Below are 24,173 nucleotides of genomic sequence, written 5' to 3'. Positions count from 1 at the left end.
AGACGCCCACAGAGGCGGGACATTTAAATTTGCGCAGGTGGTGCGATTGCTGCCTTTACCTTCTGCCAGTGAACAAGAGCGTTGTTGCGCTCAAAACGCGTTTGGCTTGAGATTTGTGCAAAGGAGCAGCTGGTCTGATTGTCCTGTATTTCACAAATAAAGGGCTTTACTCACTGTAGTGTGGCTTCATCTTGGAGGCAACTTCCTTTTTTTCTGTGTTATGCGGTGTGCCCCGCCGCGATGGAGCCCCACTGCTATTAGGGCCGGCCTGCAGCGACAATGATCAAAGACGCTGTGGGGACGGTGAGTCCGCTTAGTGAATGTTGTATGGACAGGATGACAACCCGGACAGCTTCAGCGCAGCCCACTTGGGTAAACATTTTGAACATTTTGGGGCGAGGCATGCAACCCACTTGGGGGTAACATTTATCATGCACCACAACTACGACAATTCCTTGCGCAGACGCCCACAGAGGCGGGACATTTAAATTTGCGCAGGTGGTGCGATTGCTGCCTTTACCTTCTGCCAGTGAACAAGAGCGTTGTTGCGCTCGAAACGCGTTTGGCTTGAGATTTGTGCAAAGGAGCAGCTGGTCTGATTGTCCTGTATTTCACAAATAAAGGACTTTACTCACTGTAGGGTGGCTTCATCTTGGAGGCAACTTCCTTTTTTTCTGTGTTATGCGGTGTGCCCCGCCGCGATGGAGCCCCACTGCTATTAGGGCGGGCCTGCAGCGACAATGATCAAAGACGCTGTGGGGACGGTGAATCCGCTTAGTGAATGTTGTATGGACAGGATGACAACCCGGACAGCTTCAGCGCAGCCCACTTGGGTAAACATTTTGAACATTTTGCGGCGCGGCATGCAACCCACTGGTGGTAACATTTATCATGCACCACAACTACCATAATTCCTTGCGCAGACGCCCACAGAGACGGGACATTTAAATTCGCGCAGGTGGTGCGATTGCTGCCTTTCCCTTCTGCCAGTGAACAAGAGCGTTGTTGCGCTCGAAACGTGTTTGGCTTGAGATTTGTGCAAAGGAGCAGCTGCTCTGATTGTCCTGTATTTCACAAATAAAGGACTTTACTCACCGTAGTGTGGCTTCATCTTGGAGGCAACTTCCTTTTCTCTGTGTTATGCGGCGTGCCCCGCCGTGATGGAGCCCCACTGCTATCAGTGCGGGCCTGCAGCGACAATGATCAAAGACGCTGTGGGGATGGTGAGTCCGCTTTGTGGATGTTGTATGGACAGGATGACAACGCGGACAGCTTCAGCGCAGCCCACTTGGGTAAACATTTTGAACATTTTGGGGCGAGGCATGCAACCTACTGGGGGTAACATTTATGATGCACCACAACTACCACAATTCCTTGCGCAGACGCCCACAGAGGCGGGACATTTAAATTTGCGCAGGTGGTGCGATTGCTGCCTTTACCTTCTGCCAGTGAACAAGAGTGTTGTTGCGCTCGAAACGCGTTTGGCTTGAGATTTGTGCAAAGGAGCAGCTGGTCTGATTGTCCTGTATTTCACAAATAAAGGACTTTACTCACTGTAGTGTGGCTTAATTTTGGAGGCAACTTCCTTTTTTTCTGTGTTATGCGGTGTGCCCCGCCGTGATGGAGCCCCACTGCTATCAGGGCGGGCCTGCATCGACAATGATCAAAGATGCTGTGGGGACGGTGAGTCCGCTTTGTGGATGTTGTATGGATAAGATGACAACCCGGACAGCTTCAGCGCAGCCCACTTGGGTAAACATTTTGAACATTTTGGGGCGAGGCATGCTACCCACTGGGGTTAAATTTATCATGCACCACAACTACCATAATTCCTTGCGCAGACGCCCACAGAGGCGGGACATTTAAATTCGCGCAGGTGGTGCGATTGCTGCCTTTCCCTTCTGCCAGTGAACAAGAGCGTTGTTGCGCTCGAAACGCGTTCGGCTTGAGATTTGTGCAAAGGAGCAGCTGGTCTGATTGTCCTGTATTTTTACAAATAAAGGACTTTACTCACCGTAGTGTGGCTTCATCTTGGAGGCAACTTCCTTTTTTCTGTGTTATGCGGCGTGCCCCGCCGCGATGGAGCCCCACTGCTATCAGGGCGGGCCTGCAGCGATAATGATCAAAGACGCTGTGGGGAAGGTGAGTCAGCTTTATGGATGTTGTATGGACAGGATGACAACCCGGACAGCTTCAGCGCAGCCCACTTGGGTAAACATTTTGAACATTTTGGGGCGAGGCATGCAACCTGCTGGGGGTAACATTTATCATGCACCACAACTACCATAATTCCTTGCGCAGACGCCCACAGAGGCGGGACAATTAAATTCGCGCAGGTGGTGCGATTGCTGCCTTTCCCTTCTGCCAGTGAACAAGAGCGTTGTTGCGCTCGAAACGTGTTTGCCTTGAGATTTGTGCAAAGGAGCAGCTGCTCTGATTGTCCTGTATTTCACAAATAAAGGACTTTACTCACCGTAGTGTGGCTTCATCTTGGAGGCAACTTCATTTTTTCTGTGTTATGTGGCGTGCCCCGCCGCGATGAAGCCCCACTGCTATCAGGGCGGGCCTGCAGCGACAATGATCAAAGATGCTGTGGGGACGGTGAGTCCGCTTTGTGGATGTTGTATGGATAGGATGACAACCCGGACAGCTTCAGCGCAGCCCACTTGGGTAAACATTTTGAACATTTTGGGGCGAGCCATGCAACCCACTGGGGGTAACATTTATCATGCACCACAACTACCATAATTCCTTGCGCAGACGCCCACAGAGGCGGGACATTTAAATTCGCGCAGGTGGTGCGATTGCTGCCTTTCCCTTCTGCCAGTGAACAAGAGCGTTGTTGCGCTCGAAACGCGTTTGGCTTGAGATTTGTGCAAAGGAGCAGCTGCTCTGATTGTCCTGTATTTCACAAATAAAGGACTTTACTCACCGTAGTGTGGCTTCATCTTGGAGGCAACTTCCTTTTCTCTGTGTTATGCGGCGTGCCCCGCCGTGATGGAGCCCCACTGCTATCAGTGCGGGCCTGCAGCGACAATGATCAAAGACGCTGTGGGGATGGTGAGTCCGCTTTGTGGATGTTGTATGGACAGGATGACAACGCGGACAGCTTCAGCGCAGCCCACTTGGGTAAACATTTTGAACATTTTGGGGCGAGGCATGCAACCTACTGGGGGTAACATTTATGATGCACCACAACTACCACAATTCCTTGCACAGACGCCCACAGAGGCGGGACATTTAAATTTGCGCAGGTGGTGCGATTGCTGCCTTTACCTTCTGCCAGTGAACAAGAGTGTTGTTGCGCTCGAAACGCGTTTGGCTTGAGATTTGTGCAAAGGAGCAGCTGGTCTGATTGTCCTGTATTTCACAAATAAAGGACTTTACTCACTGTAGGTTGGCTTAATTTTGGAGGCAACTTCCTTTTTTTCTGTGTTATGCGGTGTGCCCCGCCGTGATGGAGCCCCACTGCTATCAGGGCGGGCCTGCATCGACAATGATCAAAGATGCTGTGGGGACGGTGAGTCCGCTTTGTGGATGTTGTATGGATAAGATGAAAACCCGGACAGCTTCAGCGCAGCCCACTTGGGTAAACATTTTGAACATTTTGGGGCGAGGCATGCAACCCACTGGGGGTAACATTTATCATGCACCACAACTACCATAATTCCTTGCGCAGACGCCCACAGAGGCGGGACATTTAAATTCGCGCAGGTGGTGCGATTGCTGCCTTTCCCTTCTGCCAGTGAACAAGAGCGTTGTTGCGCTCGAAACGCGTTCGGCTTGAGATTTGTGCAAAGGAGCAGCTGGTCTGATTGTCCTGTATTTTTACAAATAAAGGACTTTACTCACCGTAGTGTGGCTTCATCTTGGAGGCAACTTCCTTTTTTCTGTGTTATGCGGCGTGCCCCGCCGCGATGGAGCCCCACTGCTATCAGGGCGGGCCTGCAGCGATAATGATCAAAGACGCTGTGGGGAAGGTGAGTCAGCTTTATGGATGTTGTATGGACAGGATGACAACCCGGACAGCTTCAGCGCAGCCCACTTGGGTAAACATTTTGAACATTTTGGGGCGAGGCATGCAACCCGCTGGGGGTAACATTTATCATGCACCACAACTACCATAATTCCTTGCGCAGACGCCCACAGAGGCGGGACAATTAAATTTGCGCAGGTGGTGCGATTGCTGCCTTTCCCTTCTGCCAGTGAACAAGAGCGTTGTTGCGCTCGAAACGTGTTTGCCTTGAGATTTGTGCAAAGGAGCAGCTGCTCTGATTGTCCTGTATTTCACAAATAAAGGACTTTACTCACCGTAGTGTGGCTTCATCTTGGAGGCAACTTCATTTTTTCTGTGTTATGCGGCGTGCCCCGCCGTGATGGAGCCCCACTGCTATCAGGACGGGCCTGCAGCGACAATGATCAAAGACGCGGTGGGGACGGTGAGTCCGCATAGTGGATGTTGTATGGACAGGATGACAACCAGGACAGCTTCAGCGCAGCCCACTTGGGTAAACATTTTGAACATTTTGGGGCGAGGCATGCAACCCCCTGGGGGTAACATTTATCATGCACCACAACTACCATATTTCCTTGCGCAGACGCCCACAGAGGTGGGACATTTAAATTCGCGCAGGTGGTGCGATTGCTGCCTTTCCCTTCTGCCAGTGAACAAGAGCGTTGTTGCGCTCGAAACGTGTTTGGCTTGAGATTTGTGCAAAGGAGCAGCTGCTCTGATTGTCCTGTATTTCACAAATAAAGGACTTTACTCACCGTAGTGTGGCTTCATCTTGGAGGCAACTTCATTTTTTCTGTGTTATGCGGCGTGCCCCGCCGTGATGGAGCCCCACTGCTATCAGGGCGGGCCTGCAGCGACAATGATCAAAGACGCGGTGGGGACGGTGAGTCCGCATAGTGGATGTTGTATGGACAGGATGACAACCAGGACAGCTTCAGCGCAGCCCACTTGGGTAAACATTTTGAACATTTTGGGGCGAGGCATGCAACCCCCTGGGGGTAACATTTATCATGCACCACAACTACCATATTTCCTTGCGCAGACGCCCACAGAGGTGGGACATTTAAATTCGCGCAGGTGGTGCGATTGCTGCCTTTCCCTTCTGCCAGTGAACAAGAGCGTTGTTGCGCTCCTAAACTCGTTTGGCTTGAGATTTGTGCAAAGGAGCAGCTGGTCTGATTGTCCTGTATTTCACAAATAAAGGACTTTACTCACCGTAGTGTGGCTTCATCTTGGAGGCAACTTCCTTTTTTCTGTGTTATGTGGCGTGCCCCGCCGCGATGAAGCCCCACTGCTATCAGGGCGGGCCTGCAGCGACAATGATCAAAGATGCTGTGGGGACGGTGAGTCCGCTTTGTGGATGTTGTATGGATAGGATGACAACCCGGACAGCTTCAGCGCAGCCCACTTGGGTATACATTTTGAACATTTTGGGGCGAGCCATGCAACCCACTGGGGGTAACATTTATCATGCACCACAACTACCATAATTCCTTGCGCAGACGCCCACAGAGGCGGGACATTTAAATTCGCGCAGGTGGTGCGATTGCTGCCTTTCCCTTCTGCCAGTGAACAAGAGCGTTGTTGCGCTCGAAACGCGTTCGGCTTGAGATTTGTGCAAAGGAGCAGCTGGTCTGATTGTCCTGTATTTTTACAAATAAAGGACTTTACTCACCGTAGTGTGGCTTCATCTTGGAGGCAACTTCCTTTTTTCTGTGTTATGCGGCGTGCCCCGCCGCGATGGAGCCCCACTGCTATCAGGGCGGGCCTGCAGCGACAATGATCAAATACGCTGTGGGGACGGTGAGTCCGCTTTATGGATGTTGTATGGACAGGATGACAACCCGGACAGCTTCAGCGCAGCCCACTTGGGTAAACATTTTGAACATTTTGGGGTGAGGCATGCAACCCGCTGGGGGTAACATTTATCATGCACCACAACTACCATAATTCCTTGCGCAGACGCCCATAGAGGCGGGACAATTAAATTCGCGCAGGGGGTGCGATTGCTGCCTTTCCCTTCTGCCAGTGAACAAGAGTGTTGTTGCGCTCGAAACGCGTTTGGCTTGAGATTTGTGCAAAGGAGCAGCTGGTCTGATTGTCCTGTATTTCACAAATAAAGGACTTTACTCACTGTAGTGTGGCTTAATTTTGGAGGCAACTTCCTTTTTTTCTGTGTTATGCGGTGTGCCCCGCCGTGATGGAGCCCCACTGCTATCAGGGCGGGCCTGCATCGACAATGATCAAAGATGCTGTGGGGACGGTGAGTCCGCTTTGTGGATGTTGTATGGATAGGATGACAACCCGGACAGCTTCAGCGCAGCCCACTTGGGTAAACATTTTGAACATTTTGGGGCGAGGCATGCAACCCACTGGGGGTAACATTTATCATGCACCACAACTACCATAATTCCTTGCGCAGACGCCCACAGAGGCGGGACATTTAAATTCGCGCAGGTGGTGCGATTGCTGCCTTTCCCTTCTGCCAGTGAACAAGAGCGTTGTTGCGCTCGAAACGCGTTCGGCTTGAGATTTGTGCAAAGGAGCAGCTGGTCTGATTGTCCTGTATTTTTACAAATAAAGGACTTTACTCACCGTAGTGTGGCTTCATCTTGGAGGCAACTTCCTTTTTTCTGTGTTATGCGGCGTGCCCCGCCGCGATGGAGCCCCACTGCTATCAGGGCGGGCCTGCAGCGATAATGATCAAAGACGCTGTGGGGAAGGTGAGTCAGCTTTATGGATGTTGTATGGACAGGATGACAACCCGGACAGCTTCAGCGCAGCCCACTTGGGTAAACATTTTGAACATTTTGGGGCGAGGCATGCAACCCGCTGGGGGTAACATTTATCATGCACCACAACTACCATAATTCCTTGCGCAGACGCCCACAGAGGCGGGACAATTAAATTCGCGCAGGTGGTGCGATTGCTGCCTTTCCCTTCTGCCAGTGAACAAGAGCGTTGTTGCGCTCCTAAACTCGTTTGGCTTGAGATTTGTGCAAAGGAGCAGCTGGTCTGATTGTCCTGTATTTCACAAATAAAGGACTTTACTCACCGTAGTGTGGCTTCATCTTGGAGGCAACTTCCTTTTTTCTGTGTTATGCGGCGTGCCCCGCCGTGATGGAGCCCCACTGCTATCAGTGCGGGCCTGCAGCGACAATGATCAAAGACGCTGTGGGGATGGTGAGTCCGCTTTGTGGATGTTGTATGGACAGGATGACAACCCGGACAGCTTCAGAGCAGCCCACTTGGGTAAACATTTTGAACATTTTGGGGCGAGGCATGCAACCCACTGGGGGTAACATTTATGATGCACCACAACTACCACAATTCCTTGCGCAGACGCCCACAGAGGCGGGACATTTAAATTTGCGCAGGTGGTGCGATTGCTGCCTTTACCTTCTGCCAGTGAACAAGAGCGTTGTTGCGCTCAAAACGCGTTTGGCTTGAGATTTGTGCAAAGGAGCAGCTGGTCTGATTGTCCTGTATTTCACAAATAAAGGGCTTTACTCACTGTAGTGTGGCTTCATCTTGGAGGCAACTTCCTTTTTTTCTGTGTTATGCGGTGTGCCCCGCCGCGATGGAGCCCCACTGCTATTAGGGCCGGCCTGCAGCGACAATGATCAAAGACGCTGTGGGGACGGTGAGTCCGCTTAGTGAATGTTGTATGGACAGGATGACAACCCGGACAGCTTCAGCGCAGCCCACTTGGGTAAACATTTTGAACATTTTGGGGCGAGGCATGCAACCCACTGGGGGTAACATTTATCATGCACCACAACTACCACAATTCCTTGCGCAGACGCCCACAGAGGCGGGACATTTAAATTTGCGCAGGTGGTGCGATTGCTGCCTTTACCTTCTGCCAGTGAACAAGAGCGTTGTTGCGCTCAAAACGCGTTTGGCTTGAGATTTGTGCAAAGGAGCAGCTGGTCTGATTGTCCTGTATTTCACAAATAAAGGACTTTACTCACTGTAGGGTGGCTTCATCTTGGAGGCAACTTCCTTTTTTTCTGTGTTATGCGGTGTGCCCCGCCGCGATGGAGCCCCACTGCTATTAGGGCGGGCCTGCAGCGACAATGATCAAAGACGCTGTGGGGACGGTGAATCCGCTTAGTGAATGTTGTATGGACAGGATGACAACCCGGACAGCTTCAGCGCAGCCCACTTGGGTAAACATTTTGAACATTTTGGGGCGAGGCATGCAACCCACTGGGGGTAACATTTATCATGCACCACAACTACCATAATTCCTTGCGCAGACGCCCACAGAGACGGGACATTTAAATTCGCGCAGGTGGTGCGATTGCTGCCTTTCCCTTCTGCCAGTGAACAAGAGCGTTGTTGCGCTCGAAACGCGTTTGGCTTGAGATTTGTGCAAAGGAGCAGCTGGTCTGATTGTCCTGTATTTCACAAATAAAGGACTTTACTCACCGTAGTGTGGCTTCATCTTGGAGGCAACTTCCTTTTTTCTGTGTTATGTGGCGTGCCCCGCCGCGATGAAGCCCCACTGCTATCAGGGCGGGCCTGCAGCGACAATGATCAAAGATGCTGTGGGGACGGTGAGTCCGCTTTGTGGATGTTGTATGGATAGGATGACAACCCGGACAGCTTCAGCGCAGCCCACTTGGGTAAACATTTTGAACATTTTGGGGCGAGCCATGCAACCCACTGGGGGTAACATTTATCATGCCCCACAACTACCATAATTCCTTGCGCAGACGCCCATAGAGACGGGACAATTAAATTCGCGCAGGTGGTGCGATTGCTGCCTTTCCCTTCTGCCAGTGAACAAGAGCGTTGTTGCGCTCGAAACGTGTTTGGCTTGAGATTTGTGCAAAGGAGCAGCTGCTCTGATTGTCCTGTATTTCACAAATAAAGGACTTTACTCACCGTAGTGTGGCTTCATCTTGGAGGCAACTTCCTTTTCTCTGTGTTATGCGGCGTGCCCCGCCGTGATGGAGCCCCACTGCTATCAGTGGGGGCCTGCAGCGACAATGATCAAAGACGCTGTGGGGATGGTGAGTCCGCTTTGTGGATGTTGTATGGACAGGATGACAACCCGGACAGCTTCAGCGCAGCCCACTTGGGTAAACATTTTGAACATTTTGGGGCGAGGCATGCAACCTACTGGGGGTAACATTTATGATGCACCACAACTACCACAATTCCTTGCGCAGACGCCCACAGAGGCGGGACATTTAAATTGGCGCAGGTGGTGCGATTGCTGCCTTTACCTTCTGCCAGTGAACAAGAGTGTTGTTGCGCTCGAAACGCGTTTGGCTTGAGATTTGTGCAAAGGAGCAGCTGGTCTGATTGTCCTGTATTTCACAAATAAAGGACTTTACTCACTGTAGTGTGGCTTAATTTTGGAGGCAACTTCCTTTTTTTCTGTGTTATGCGGTGTGCCCCGCCGTGATGGAGCCCCACAGCTATCAGAGCGGGCCTGCATCGACAATGATCAAAGATGCTGTGGGGACGGTGAGTCCGCTTTGTGGATGTTGTATGGATAGGATGACAACCCGGACAGCTTCAGCGCAGCCCACTTGGGTAAACATTTTGAACATTTTGGGGCGAGGCATGCAACCCACTGGGGGTAACATTTATCATGCACCACAACTACCATAATTCCTTGCGCAGACGCCCACAGAGGCGGGACATTTAAATTCGCGCAGGTGGTGCGATTGCTGCCTTTCCCTTCTGCCAGTGAACAAGAGCGTTGTTGCGCTCGAAACGCGTTCGGCTTGAGATTTGTGCAAAGGGGCAGCTGGTCTGATTGTCCTGTATTTTTACAAATAAAGGACTTTACTCACCGTAGTGTGGCTTCATCTTGGAGGCAACTTCCTTTTTTCTGTGTTATGCGGCGTGCCACGCCGCGATGGAGCCCTACTGCTATCAGGGCGGGCCTGCAGAGATAATGATCAAAGACGCTGTGGGGAAGGTGAGTCAGCTTTATGGATGTTGTATGGACAGGATGACAACCTGGACAGCTTCAGCGCAGCCCACTTGGGTAAACATTTTGAACATTTTGGGGCGAGGCATGCAACCCGCTGGGGGTAACATTTATCATGCACCACAACTATCATAATTCCTTGCGCAGACGCCCACAGAGGCGGGACAATTAAATTCGCGCAGGTGGTGCGATTGCTGCCTTTCCCTTCTGCCAGTGAACAAGAGCGTTGTTGCGCTCGAAACGTGTTTGGCTTGAGATTTGTGCAAAGGAGCAGCTGCTCTGATTGTCCTGTATTTCACAAATAAAGGACTTTACTCACCGTAGTGTGGCTTCATCTTGGAGGCAACTTCCTTTTCTCTGTGTTATGCGGCGTGCCCCGCCGTGATGGAGCCCCACTGCTATCAGGGCGGGCCTGCAGCGACAATGATCAAAGACGCGGTGGGGACGGTGAGTCCGCATAGTGGATGTTGTATGGACAGGATGACAACCAGGACAGCTTCAGCGCAGCCCACTTGGGTAAACATTTTGAACATTTTGGGGCGAGGCATGCAACCCCCTGGGGGTAACATTTATCATGCACCACAACTACCATATTTCCTTGCGCAGACGCCCACAGAGGTGGGACATTTAAATTCGCGCAGGTGGTGAGATTGCTGCCTTTCCCTTCTGCCAGTGAACAAGAGCGTTGTTGCGCTCCTAAACTCGTTTGGCTTGAGATTTGTGCAAAGGAGCAGCTGTTCTGATTGTCCTTTATTTCACAAATAAAGGACTTTACTCACCGTAGTGTGGCTTCATCTTGGAGGCAACTTCCTTTTTTCTGTGTTATGCGGCGTGCCCCGCCGTGATGGAGCCCCACTGCTATCAGTGCGGGCCTGCAGCGACAATGATCAAAGACGCTGTGGGGATGGTGAGTCCGCTTTGTGGATGTTGTATGGACAGGATGACAACCCGGACAGCTTCAGCGCAGCCCACTTGGGTAAACATTTTGAACATTTTGGGGCGAGGCATGCAACCCACTGGGGGTAACATTTATGATGCACCACAACTACCACAATTCCTTGCGCAGACGCCCACAGAGGCGGGACATTTAAATTTGCGCAGGTGGTGCGATTGCTGCCTTTACCTTCTGCCAGTGAACAAGAGCGTTGTTGCGCTCAAAACGCGTTTGGCTTGAGATTTGTGCAAAGGAGCAGCTGGTCTGATTGTCCTGTATTTCACAAATAAAGGGCTTTACTCACTGTAGTGTGGCTTCATCTTGGAGGCAACTTCCTTTTTTTCTGTGTTATGCGGTGTGCCCCGCCGCGATGGAGCCCCACTGCTATTAGGGCCGGCCTGCAGCGACAATGATCAAAGACGCTGTGGGGACGGTGAGTCCGCTTAGTGAATGTTGTATGGACAGGATGACAACCCGGACAGCTTCAGCGCAGCCCACTTGGGTAAACATTTTGAACATTTTGGGGCGAGGCATGCAACCCACTTGGGGGTAACATTTATCATGCACCACAACTACGACAATTCCTTGCGCAGACGCCCACAGAGGCGGGACATTTAAATTTGCGCAGGTGGTGCGATTGCTGCCTTTACCTTCTGCCAGTGAACAAGAGCGTTGTTGCGCTCGAAACGCGTTTGGCTTGAGATTTGTGCAAAGGAGCAGCTGGTCTGATTGTCCTGTATTTCACAAATAAAGGACTTTACTCACTGTAGGGTGGCTTCATCTTGGAGGCAACTTCCTTTTTTTCTGTGTTATGCGGTGTGCCCCGCCGCGATGGAGCCCCACTGCTATTAGGGCGGGCCTGCAGCGACAATGATCAAAGACGCTGTGGGGACGGTGAATCCGCTTAGTGAATGTTGTATGGACAGGATGACAACCCGGACAGCTTCAGCGCAGCCCACTTGGGTAAACATTTTGAACATTTTGCGGCGCGGCATGCAACCCACTGGTGGTAACATTTATCATGCACCACAACTACCATAATTCCTTGCGCAGACGCCCACAGAGACGGGACATTTAAATTCGCGCAGGTGGTGCGATTGCTGCCTTTCCCTTCTGCCAGTGAACAAGAGCGTTGTTGCGCTCGAAACGTGTTTGGCTTGAGATTTGTGCAAAGGAGCAGCTGCTCTGATTGTCCTGTATTTCACAAATAAAGGACTTTACTCACCGTAGTGTGGCTTCATCTTGGAGGCAACTTCCTTTTCTCTGTGTTATGCGGCGTGCCCCGCCGTGATGGAGCCCCACTGCTATCAGTGCGGGCCTGCAGCGACAATGATCAAAGACGCTGTGGGGATGGTGAGTCCGCTTTGTGGATGTTGTATGGACAGGATGACAACGCGGACAGCTTCAGCGCAGCCCACTTGGGTAAACATTTTGAACATTTTGGGGCGAGGCATGCAACCTACTGGGGGTAACATTTATGATGCACCACAACTACCACAATTCCTTGCGCAGACGCCCACAGAGGCGGGACATTTAAATTTGCGCAGGTGGTGCGATTGCTGCCTTTACCTTCTGCCAGTGAACAAGAGTGTTGTTGCGCTCGAAACGCGTTTGGCTTGAGATTTGTGCAAAGGAGCAGCTGGTCTGATTGTCCTGTATTTCACAAATAAAGGACTTTACTCACTGTAGTGTGGCTTAATTTTGGAGGCAACTTCCTTTTTTTCTGTGTTATGCGGTGTGCCCCGCCGTGATGGAGCCCCACTGCTATCAGGGCGGGCCTGCATCGACAATGATCAAAGATGCTGTGGGGACGGTGAGTCCGCTTTGTGGATGTTGTATGGATAAGATGACAACCCGGACAGCTTCAGCGCAGCCCACTTGGGTAAACATTTTGAACATTTTGGGGCGAGGCATGCTACCCACTGGGGTTAAATTTATCATGCACCACAACTACCATAATTCCTTGCGCAGACGCCCACAGAGGCGGGACATTTAAATTCGCGCAGGTGGTGCGATTGCTGCCTTTCCCTTCTGCCAGTGAACAAGAGCGTTGTTGCGCTCGAAACGCGTTCGGCTTGAGATTTGTGCAAAGGAGCAGCTGGTCTGATTGTCCTGTATTTTTACAAATAAAGGACTTTACTCACCGTAGTGTGGCTTCATCTTGGAGGCAACTTCCTTTTTTCTGTGTTATGCGGCGTGCCCCGCCGCGATGGAGCCCCACTGCTATCAGGGCGGGCCTGCAGCGATAATGATCAAAGACGCTGTGGGGAAGGTGAGTCAGCTTTATGGATGTTGTATGGACAGGATGACAACCCGGACAGCTTCAGCGCAGCCCACTTGGGTAAACATTTTGAACATTTTGGGGCGAGGCATGCAACCTGCTGGGGGTAACATTTATCATGCACCACAACTACCATAATTCCTTGCGCAGACGCCCACAGAGGCGGGACAATTAAATTCGCGCAGGTGGTGCGATTGCTGCCTTTCCCTTCTGCCAGTGAACAAGAGCGTTGTTGCGCTCGAAACGTGTTTGCCTTGAGATTTGTGCAAAGGAGCAGCTGCTCTGATTGTCCTGTATTTCACAAATAAAGGACTTTACTCACCGTAGTGTGGCTTCATCTTGGAGGCAACTTCATTTTTTCTGTGTTATGTGGCGTGCCCCGCCGCGATGAAGCCCCACTGCTATCAGGGCGGGCCTGCAGCGACAATGATCAAAGATGCTGTGGGGACGGTGAGTCCGCTTTGTGGATGTTGTATGGATAGGATGACAACCCGGACAGCTTCAGCGCAGCCCACTTGGGTAAACATTTTGAACATTTTGGGGCGAGCCATGCAACCCACTGGGGGTAACATTTATCATGCACCACAACTACCATAATTCCTTGCGCAGACGCCCACAGAGGCGGGACATTTAAATTCGCGCAGGTGGTGCGATTGCTGCCTTTCCCTTCTGCCAGTGAACAAGAGCGTTGTTGCGCTCGAAACGCGTTCGGCTTGAGATTTGTGCAAAGGAGCAGCTGGTCTGATTGTCCTGTATTTTTACAAATAAAGGACTTTACTCACCGTAGTGTGGCTTCATCTTGGAGGCAACTTCCTTTTTTCTGTGTTATGCGGCGTGCCCCGCCGCGATGGAGCCCCACTGCTATCAGGGCGGGCCTGCAGCGACAATGATCAAATACGCTGTGGGGACGGTGAGTCCGCTTTATGGATGTTGTATGGACAGGATGACAACCCGGACAGCTTCAGCGAGCCCACTTGGGTAAACATTTTGAACATTTTGGGGTGAGGCATGCAACCCGCTGGGGGTAACATTTATCATGCACCACAACTACCATAATTCCTTGCGCAGACGCCCATAGAGACGGGACAATTAAATTCGCGCAGGTGGTGCGATTGCTGCCTTTCCCTTCTGCCAGTGAACAAGAGCGTTGTTGCGCTCGAAACGTGTTTGGCTTGAGATTTGTGCAAAGGAGCAGCTGCTCTGATTGTCCTGTATTTCACAAATAAAGGACTTTACTCACCGTAGTGTGGCTTCATCTTGGAGGCAACTTCCTTTTCTCTGTGTTATGCGGCGTGCCCCGCTGTGATGGAGCCCCACTGCTATCAGTGGGGGCCTGCAGCGACAATGATCAAAGACGCTGTGGGGATGGTGAGTCCGCTTTGTGGATGTTGTATGGACAGGATGACAACCCGGACAGCTTCAGCGCAGCCCACTTGGGTAAACATTTTGAACATTTTGGGGCGAGGCATGCAACCTACTGGGGGTAACATTTATGATGAGCCACAACTACCACAATTCCTTGCGCAGACGCCCACAGAGGCGGGACATTTAAATTCGCGCAGGTGGTGCGATTGCTGCCTTTCCCTTCTGCCAGTGAACAATAGCGTTGTTGCGATCGAAACGCGTTCGGCTTGAGATTTGTGCAAAGGAGCAGCTGGTCTGATTGTCCTGTATTTCACAAATAAAGGACTTTACTCACCGTAGTGTGGTTTCATCTTGGAGGCAACTTCCTTTTTTCTGTGTTATGCGGCGTGCTCCGCCGTGATGGAGCCCCACTGCTACCAGTGCGGGCCTGCAGCGACAATGATCAAAGACGCTGTGGGGATGGTGAGTCCGCTTTGTGGATGTTGTATGGACAGGATGACAACCCGGACAGCTTCAGCGCAGCCCACTTGGGTAAACATTTTGAACATTTTGGGGCGAGGCATGCAACCCACTGGGGGTAACATTTATGATGCACCACAATTACCACAATTCCTTGCGCAGACGCCCACAGAGGCGGGACATTTAAATTTGCGCAGGTGGTGCGATTGCTGCCTTTAACTTCTGCCAGTGAACAAGAGCGTTGTTGCGCTCGAAACGCGTTTGGCTTGAGATTTGTGCAAAGGAGCAGCTGGTCTGATTGTCCTGTATTTCACAAATAAAGGACTTTACTCACTGTAGTGTGGCTTCATCTTGGAGGCAACTTCCTTTTTTTCTATGTTATGCGGTGTGCCCCGCCGCGATGGAGCCCCACTGCTATTAGGGCGGGCCTGCAGCGACAATGATCAAAGACGCTGTGGGGACGGTGAGTCCGCTTAGTGAATGTTGTATGGACAGGATGACAACCTGGACAGCTTTAGCGCAGCCCACTTGGGTAAACATTTTGAACATTTTGGGCCGAGGCATGCAACTCACTGGGGGTAACATTTATCATGCACCACAACTACCATAATTCCTTGCGCAGACGCCCACAGAGACGGTACATTTAAATTCGCGCAGGTGGTGCGATTGCTGCCTTTCCCTTCTGCCAGTGAACAAGAGCGTTGTTGCGCTCGAAACGCGTTTGGCTTGAGATTTGTGCAAAGGAGCAGCTGATCTGATTGTCCTGTATTTCACAAATAAAGGACTTTACTCACCGTAGTGTGGCTTCATCTTGGAGGCAACTTCCTTTTTTCTGTGTTATGTGGCGTGCCCCGCGGCGATGAAGCCCCACTGCTATCAGGGCGGGCCTGCAGCGACAATGATCAAAGATGCTGTGGGGACGGTGAGTCCGCTTTGTGGATGTTGTATGGATAGGATGACAACCCGGACAGCTTCAGCGCAGCCCACTTGGGTAAACATTTTGAACATTTTGGGGCGAGGCATGCAACCCACTGGGGGTAACATTTATCATGCACCACAACTACCATAATTCCTTGCGCAGACGCCCACAGAGGCGGGACATTTAAATTCGCGCAGGTGGTGCGATTGCTGCCTTTCCCTTTAGCCAGTGAACAATAGCGTTGTTGCGATCGAAACGCGTTCGGCTTGAGATTTGTGCAAAGGAGCAGCTGGTCTGATTGTCCTGTATTTTTACAAATAAAGGACTTTAGTCACCGTAGTGTGGCTTCATCTTGGAGGCAACTTCCTTTTTTCTGTGTTATGCGGCGTGCCCCGCCGCGATGGAGCCCCACTACCATCAGGGCGGGCCTGCAGCGACAATGATCAAATACGCTGTGGGGACGGTGAGTCCGCTTTATGGATGTTGTATGGACAGGATGACAACCCGGACAACTTCAGTGCAGCCCACTCGGGTAAACATTTTGAACATTTTGGGGCGAGGCATGCAACCCGCTGGGGGTAACATTTATCATGCACCACAACTACCATAATTCCTTGCGCAGACGCCCACAGAGGCGGGACAATTAAATTCGCGCAGGTGGTGCGATTGCTGCCTTTCCCTTCTGCCAGTGAACAAGAGCGTTGTTGCGCTCGAAACGTGTTTGGCTTGAGATTTGTGCAAAGGAGCAGCTGATCTGATTGTCCTGTATTTCACAAATAAAGGACTTTACTCACCGTAGTGTGGCTTCATCTTGGAGGCAACTTCCTTTTTTCTGTGTTATGTGGCGTGCCCCGCCGCGATGAAGCCCCACTGCTATCAGGGCGGGCCTGCAGCGACAATGATCAAAGATGCTGTGGGGACGGTGAGTCCGCTTTGTGGATGTTGTATGTATAGGATGACAACCCGGACAGCTTCAGCGCAGCCCACTTGGGTAAAAATTTTGAACATTTTGGGGCGAGCCATGCAACCCACTGGGGGTAACATTTATCATGCACCACAACGACCATAATTCCTTGCGCAGACGCCCACAGAGGCGGGACATTTAAATTCGCGCAGGTGGTGCGATTGCTGCCTTTCCCTTCTGCCAGTGAACAAGAGCGTTGTTGCGCTCGAAACGCGTTCGGCTTGAGATTTGTGCAAAGGAGCAGCTGGTCTGATTGTCCTGTATTTTTACAAATAAAGGACTTTACTCACGGTAGTGTGGCTTCATCTTGGAGGCAACTTCCTTTTTTCTGTGTTATGCGGCGTGCCCCGCCGTGATGGAGCCCCACTGCTATCAGTGCGGGTCTGCAGCGACAATGATCAAAGACGCTGTGGGGATGGTGAGTCCGCTTTGTGGATGTTGTATGGACAGGATGACAACCCGGACAGCTTCAGCGCAGCCCACTTGGGTAAACATTTTGAACATTTTGGGGCGAGGCATGCAACCCACTGGGGGTAACATTTATGATGCACCACAACTACCACAATTCCTTGCGCAGACGCCCACAGAGGCGGGACATTTAAATTTGCGCAGGTGGTGCGATTGCTGCCTTTACCTTCTGCCAGTGAACAAGAGCGTTGTTGCGCTCAAAACGCGTTTGGCTTGAGATTTGTGCAAAGGAGCAGCTGGTCTGATTGTCCTGTATTTCACAAATAAAGGGCTTTACTCACTGTAGTGTGGCTTCATCTTGGAGGCAACTTCCTTTTTTTCTGTGTTATGCGGTGTGCCCCGCCGCGATGGAGCCCCACTGCTATTAGGGCCGGCCTGCAGCGACAATGATCAAAGACGCTGTGGGGACGGTGAGTCCGCTTAGTGAATGTTGTATGGACAGGATGACAACCCGGACAGCTTCAGCGCAGCCCACTTGGGTAAACATTTTGAACATTTTGGGGCGAGGCATGCAACCCACTGGGGGTAACATTTATCATGCACCACAACTACGACAATTCCTTGCGCAGACGCCCACAGAGGCGGGACATTTAAATTTGCGCAGGTGGTGCGATTGCTGCCTTTACCTTCTGCCAGTGAACAAGAGCGTTGTTGCGCTCGAAACGCGTTTGGCTTGAGATTTGTGCAAAGGAGCAGCTGGTCTGATTGTCCTGTATTTCACAAATAAAGGACTTTACTCACTGTAGAGTGGCTTCATCTTGGAGGCAACTTCCTTTTTTTCTGTGTTATGCGGTGTGCCCCGCCGCGATGGAGCCCCACTGCTATTAGGGCGGGCCTGCAGCGACAATGATCAAAGACGCTGTGGGGACGGTGAATCCGCTTAGTGAATGTTGTATGGACAGGATGACAACCCGGACAGCTTCAGCGCAGCCCACTTGGGTAAACATTTTGAACATTTTGCGGCGAGGCATGCAACCCACTGGTGGTAACATTTATCATGCACCACAACTACCATAATTCCTTGCGCAGACGCCCACAGAGACGGGACATTTAAATTCGCGCAGGTGGTGCGATTGCTGCCTTTCCCTTCTGCCAGTGAACAAGAGCGTTGTTGCGCTCGAAACGTGTTTGGCTTGAGATTTGTGCAAAGGAGCAGCTGCTCTGATTGTCCTGTATTTCACAAATAAAGGACTTTACTCACCGTAGTGTGGCTTCATCTTGGAGGCAACTTCCTTTTCTCTGTGTTATGCGGCGTGCCCCGCCGTGATGGAGCCCCACTGCTATCAGTGCGGGCCTGCAGCGACAATGATCAAAGACGCTGTGGGGATGGTGAGTCCGCTTTGTGGATGTTGTATGGACAGGATGACAACGCGGACAGCTTCAGCGCAGCCCACTTGGGTAAACATTTTGAATATTTTGGGGCGAGGCATGCAACCTACTGGGGGTAACATTTATGATGCACCACAACTACCACAATTCCTTGCGCAGACGCCCACAGAGGCGGGACATTTAAATTTGCGCAGGTGGTGCGATTGCTGCCTTTACCTTCTGCCAGTGAACAAGAGTGTTGTTGCGCTCGAAACGCGTTTGGCTTGAGATTTGTGCAAAGGAGCAGCTGGTCTGATTGTCCTGTATTTCACAAATAAAGGACTTTACTCACTGTAGTGTGGCTTAATTTTGGAGGCAACTTCCTTTTTTTCTGTGTTATGCGGTGTGCCCCGCCGTGATGGAGCCCCACTGCTATCAGGGCGGGCCTGCATCGACAATGATCAAAGATGCTGTGGGGACGGTGAGTCCGCTTTGTGGATGTTGTATGGATAAGATGACAACCCGGACAGCTTCAGCGCAGCCCACTTGGGTAAACATTTTGAACATTTTGGGGCGAGGCATGCAACCCACTGGGGGTAACATTTATCATGCACCACAACTACCATAATTCCTTGCGCAGACGCCCACAGAGGCGGGACATTTAAATTCGCGCAGGTGGTGCGATTGCTGCCTTTCCCTTCTGCCAGTGAACAAGAGCGTTGTTGCGCTCGAAACGCGTTCGGCTTGAGATTTGTGCAAAGGAGCAGCTGGTCTGATTGTCCTGTATTTTTATAAATAAAGGACTTTACTCACCGTAGTGTGGCTTCATCTTGGAGGCAACTTCCTTTTTTCTGTGTTATGCGGCGTGCCCCGCCGCGATGGAGCCCCACTGCTATCAGGGCGGGCCTGCAGCGATAATGATCAAAGACGCTGTGGGGAAGGTGAGTCAGCTTTATGGATGTTGTATGGACAGGATGACAACCCGGACAGCTTCAGCGCAGCCCACTTGGGTAAACATTTTGAACATTTTGGGGCGAGGCATGCAACCCGCTGGGGGTAACATTTATCATGCACCACAACTACCATAATTCCTTGCGCAGACGCCCACAGAGGCGGGACAATTAAATTCGCGCAGGTGGTGCGATTGCTGCCTTTCCCTTCTGCCAGTGAACAAGAGCGTTGTTGCGCTCGAAACGTGTTTGCCTTGAGATTTGTGCAAAGGAGCAGCTGCTCTGATTGTCCTGTATTTCACAAATAAAGGACTTTACTCACCGTAGTGTGGCTTCATCTTGGAGGCAACTTCATTTTTTCTGTGTTATGCGGCGTGCCCCGCCGTGATGGAGCCCCACTGCTATCAGGACGGGCCTGCAGCGACAATGATCAAAGACGCGGTGGGGACGGTGAGTCCGCATAGTGGATGTTGTATGGACAGGATGACAACCAGGACAGCTTCAGCGCAGCCCACTTGGGTAAACATTTTGAACATTTTGGGGCGAGGCATGCAACCCCCTGGGGGTAACATTTATCATGCACCACAACTACCATATTTCCTTGCGCAGACGCCCACAGAGGTGGGACATTTAAATTCGTGCAGGTGGTGCGATTGCTGCCTTTCCCTTCTGCCAGTGAACAAGAGCGTTGTTGCGCTCCTAAACTCGTTTGGCTTGAGATTTGTGCAAAGGAGCAGCTGGTCTGATTGTCCTGTATTTCACAAATAAAGGACTTTACTCACCGTAGTGTGGCTTCATCTTGGAGGCAACTTCCTTTTTTCTGTGTTATGCGGCGTGCCCCGCCGTGATGGAGCCCCACTGCTATCAGTGCGGGCCTGCAGCGACAATGATCAAAGACGCTGTGGGGATGGTGAGTCCGCTTTGTGGATGTTGTATGGACAGGATGACAACCCGGACAGCTTCAGCGCAGCCCACTTGGGTAAACATTTTGAACATTTTGGGGCGAGGCATGCAACCCACTGGGGGTAACATTTATGATGCACCACAACTACCACAATTCCTTGCGCAGACGCCCACAGAGGCGGGACATTTAAATTTGCGCAGGTGGTGCGATTGCTGCCTTTACCTTCTGCCAGTGAACAAGAGCGTTGTTGCGCTCAAAACGCGTTTGGCTTGAGATTTGTGCAAAGGAGCAGCTGGTCTGATTGTCCTGTATTTCACAAATAAAGGGCTTTACTCACTGTAGTGTGGCTTCATCTTGGAGGCAACTTCCTTTTTTTCTGTGTTATGCGGTGTGCCCCGCCGCGATGGAGCCCCACTGCTATTAGGGCCGGCCTGCAGCGACAATGATCAAAGACGCTGTGGGGACGGTGAGTCCGCTTAGTGAATGTTGTATGGACAGGATGACAACCCGGACAGCTTCAGCGCAGCCCACTTGGGTAAACATTTTGAACATTTTGGGGCGAGGCATGCAACCCACTGGGGGTAACATTTATCATGCACCACAACTACCACAATTCCTTGCGCAGACGCCCACAGAGGCGGGACATTTAAATTTGCGCAGGTGGTGCGATTGCTGCCTTTACCTTCTGCCAGTGAACAAGAGCGTTGTTGCGCTCGAAACGCGTTTGGCTTGAGATTTGTGCAAAGGAGCAGCTGGTCTGATTGTCCTGTATTTCACAAATAAAGGACTTTACTCACTCACTGTAGGGTGGCTTCATCTTGGAGGCAACTTCCTTTTTTTCTGTGTTATGCGGTGTGCCCCGCCGCGATGGAGCCCCACTGCTATTAGGGCGGGCCTGCAGCGACAATGATCAAAGACGCTGTGGGGACGGTGAATCCGCTTAGTGAATGTTGTATGGACAGGATGACAACCCGGACAGCTTCAGCGCAGCCCACTTGGGTAAACATTTTGAACATTTTGGGGCGAGGCATGCAACCCACTGGGGGTAACATTTATCATGCACCACAACTACCATAATTCCTTGCGCAGACGCCCACAGAGACGGGACATTTAAATTCGCGCAGGTGGTGCGATTGCTGCCTTTCCCTTCTGCCAGTGAACAAGAGCGTTGTTGCGCTCGAAACGCGTTTGGCTTGAGATTTGTGCAAAGGAGCAGCTGGTCTGATTGTCCTGTATTTCACAAATAAAGGACTTTACTCACCGTAGCGTGGCTTCATCTTGGAGGCAACTTCCTTTTTTCTGTGTTATGCGGCGTGCCCCGCCGCGATGGAGCCCCACTGCTATCAGGGCGGGCCTGCAGCGACAATGATCAAATACGCTGTGGGGACGGTGAGTCCGCTTTATGGATGTTGTATGGACAGGATGACAACCCGGACAGCTTCAGCGCAGCCCACTTGGGTAAAGATTTGAACATTTTGGGGTGAGGCATGCAACCCGCTGGGGGTAACATTTATCATGCACCACAACTACCATAATTCCTTGCGCAGACGCCCATAGAGGCGGGACAATTAAATTCGCGCAGGTGGTGCGATTGCTGCCTTTCCCTTCTGCCAGTGAACAAGAGCGTTGTTGCGCTCGAAACGTGTTTGGCTTGAGATTTGTGCAAAGGAGCAGCTGCTCTGATTGTCCTGTATTTCACAAATAAAGGACTTTACTCACCGTAGTGTGGCTTCATCTTGGAGGCAACTTCCTTTTCTCTGTGTTATGCGGCGTGCCCCGCCGTGATGGAGCCCCACTGCTATCAGTGCGGGCCTGCAGCGACAATGATCAAAGACGCTGTGGGGATGGTGAGTCCGCTTTGTGGATGTTGTATGGACAGGATGACAACCCGGACAGCTTCAGCGCAGCCCACTTGGGTAAACATTTTGAACATTTTGGGGCGAGGCATGCAACCTACTGGGGGTAACATTTATGATGCACCACAACTACCACAATTCCTTGCGCAGACGCCCACAGAGGCGGGACATTTAAATTTGCGCAGGTGGTGCGATTGCTGCCTTTACCTTCTGCCCTTGAACAAGAGTGTTGTTGCGCTCGAAACGCGTTTGGCTTGAGATTTGTGCAAAGGAGCAGCTGGTCTGATTGTCCTGTATTTCACAAATAAAGGACTTTACTCACTGTAGTGTGGCTTAATTTTGGAGGCAACTTCCTTTTTTTCTGTGTTATGCGGTGTGCCCCGCCGTGATGGAGCCCCACTGCTATCAGGGCGGGCCTGCATCGACAATGATCAAAGATGCTGTGGGGACGGTGAGTCCGCTTTGTGGATGTTGTATGGATAAGATGACAACCCGGACAGCTTCAGCGCAGCCCACTTGGGTAAACATTTTGAACATTTTGGGGCGAGGCATGCAACCCACTGGGGGTAACATTTATCATGCACCACAACTACCATAATTCCTTGCGCAGACGCCCACAGAGGCGGGACATTTAAATTCGCGCAGGTGGTGCGATTGCTGCCTTTCCCTTCTGCCACTGAACAAGAGCGTTGTTGCGCTCGAAACGCGTTCGGCTTGAGATTTGTGCAAAGGAGCAGCTGGTCTGATTGTCCTGTATTTTTACAAATAAAGGACTTTACTCACCGTAGTGTGGCTTCATCTTGGAGGCAACTTCCTTTTTTCTGTGTTATGCGGCGTGCCCCGCCGCGATGGAGCCCCACTGCTATCAGGGCGGGCCTGCAGCGATAATGATCAAAGACGCTGTGGGGAAGGTGAGTCAGCTTTATGGATGTTGTATGGACAGGATGACAACCCGGACAGCTTCAGCGCAGCCCACTTGGGTAAACATTTTGAACATTTTGGGGCGAGGCATGCAACCCGCTGGGGGTAACATTTATCATGCACCACAACTACCATAATTCCTTGCGCAGACGCCCACAGAGGCGGGACAATTAAATTTGCGCAGGTGGTGCGATTGCTGCCTTTCCCTTCTGCCAGTGAACAAGAGCGTTGTTGCGCTCGAAACGTGTTTGGCTTGAGATTTGTGCAAAGGAGCAGCTGCTCTGATTGTCCTGTATTTCACAAATAAAGGACTTTACTCACCGTAGTGTGGCTTCATCTTGGAGGCAACTTCATTTTTTCTGTGTTATGCGGCGTGCCCCGCCGTGATGGAGCCCCACTGCTATCAGGGCGGGCCTGCAGCGACAATGATCAAAGACGCGGTGGGGACGGTGAGTCCGCATAGTGGATGTTGTATGGACAGGATGACAACCAGGACAGCTTCAGCGCAGCCCACTTGGGTAAACATTTTGAACATTTTGGGGCGAGGCATGCAACCCCCTGGGGGTAACATTTATCATGCACCACAACGACCATATTTCCTTGCGCAGACGCCCACAGAGGTGGGACATTTAAATTCGCGCAGGTGGTGCGATTGCTGCCTTTCCCTTCTGGCAGTGAACAAGAGCGTTGTTGCGCTCCTAAACTCGTTTGGCTTGAGATTTGTGCAAAGGAGCAGCTGGTCTGATTGTCCTGTATTTCACAAATAAAGGACTTTACTCACCGTAGTGTGGCTTCATCTTGGAGGCAACTTCCTTTTTTCTGTGTTATGCGGCGTGCCCCGCCGTGATGGAGCCCCACTGCTATCAGTGCGGGCCT

The sequence above is a fragment of the Triturus cristatus genome, chromosome 1_1 (genome assembly GCF_964204655.1).
Source record: "Triturus cristatus chromosome 1_1, aTriCri1.1, whole genome shotgun sequence".
Lineage (NCBI taxonomy): Eukaryota > Metazoa > Chordata > Amphibia > Caudata > Salamandridae > Triturus > Triturus cristatus.
The sequence above is the reverse complement of the archived record's forward strand: the minus strand, read 5'-3'. Positions refer to the sequence as shown.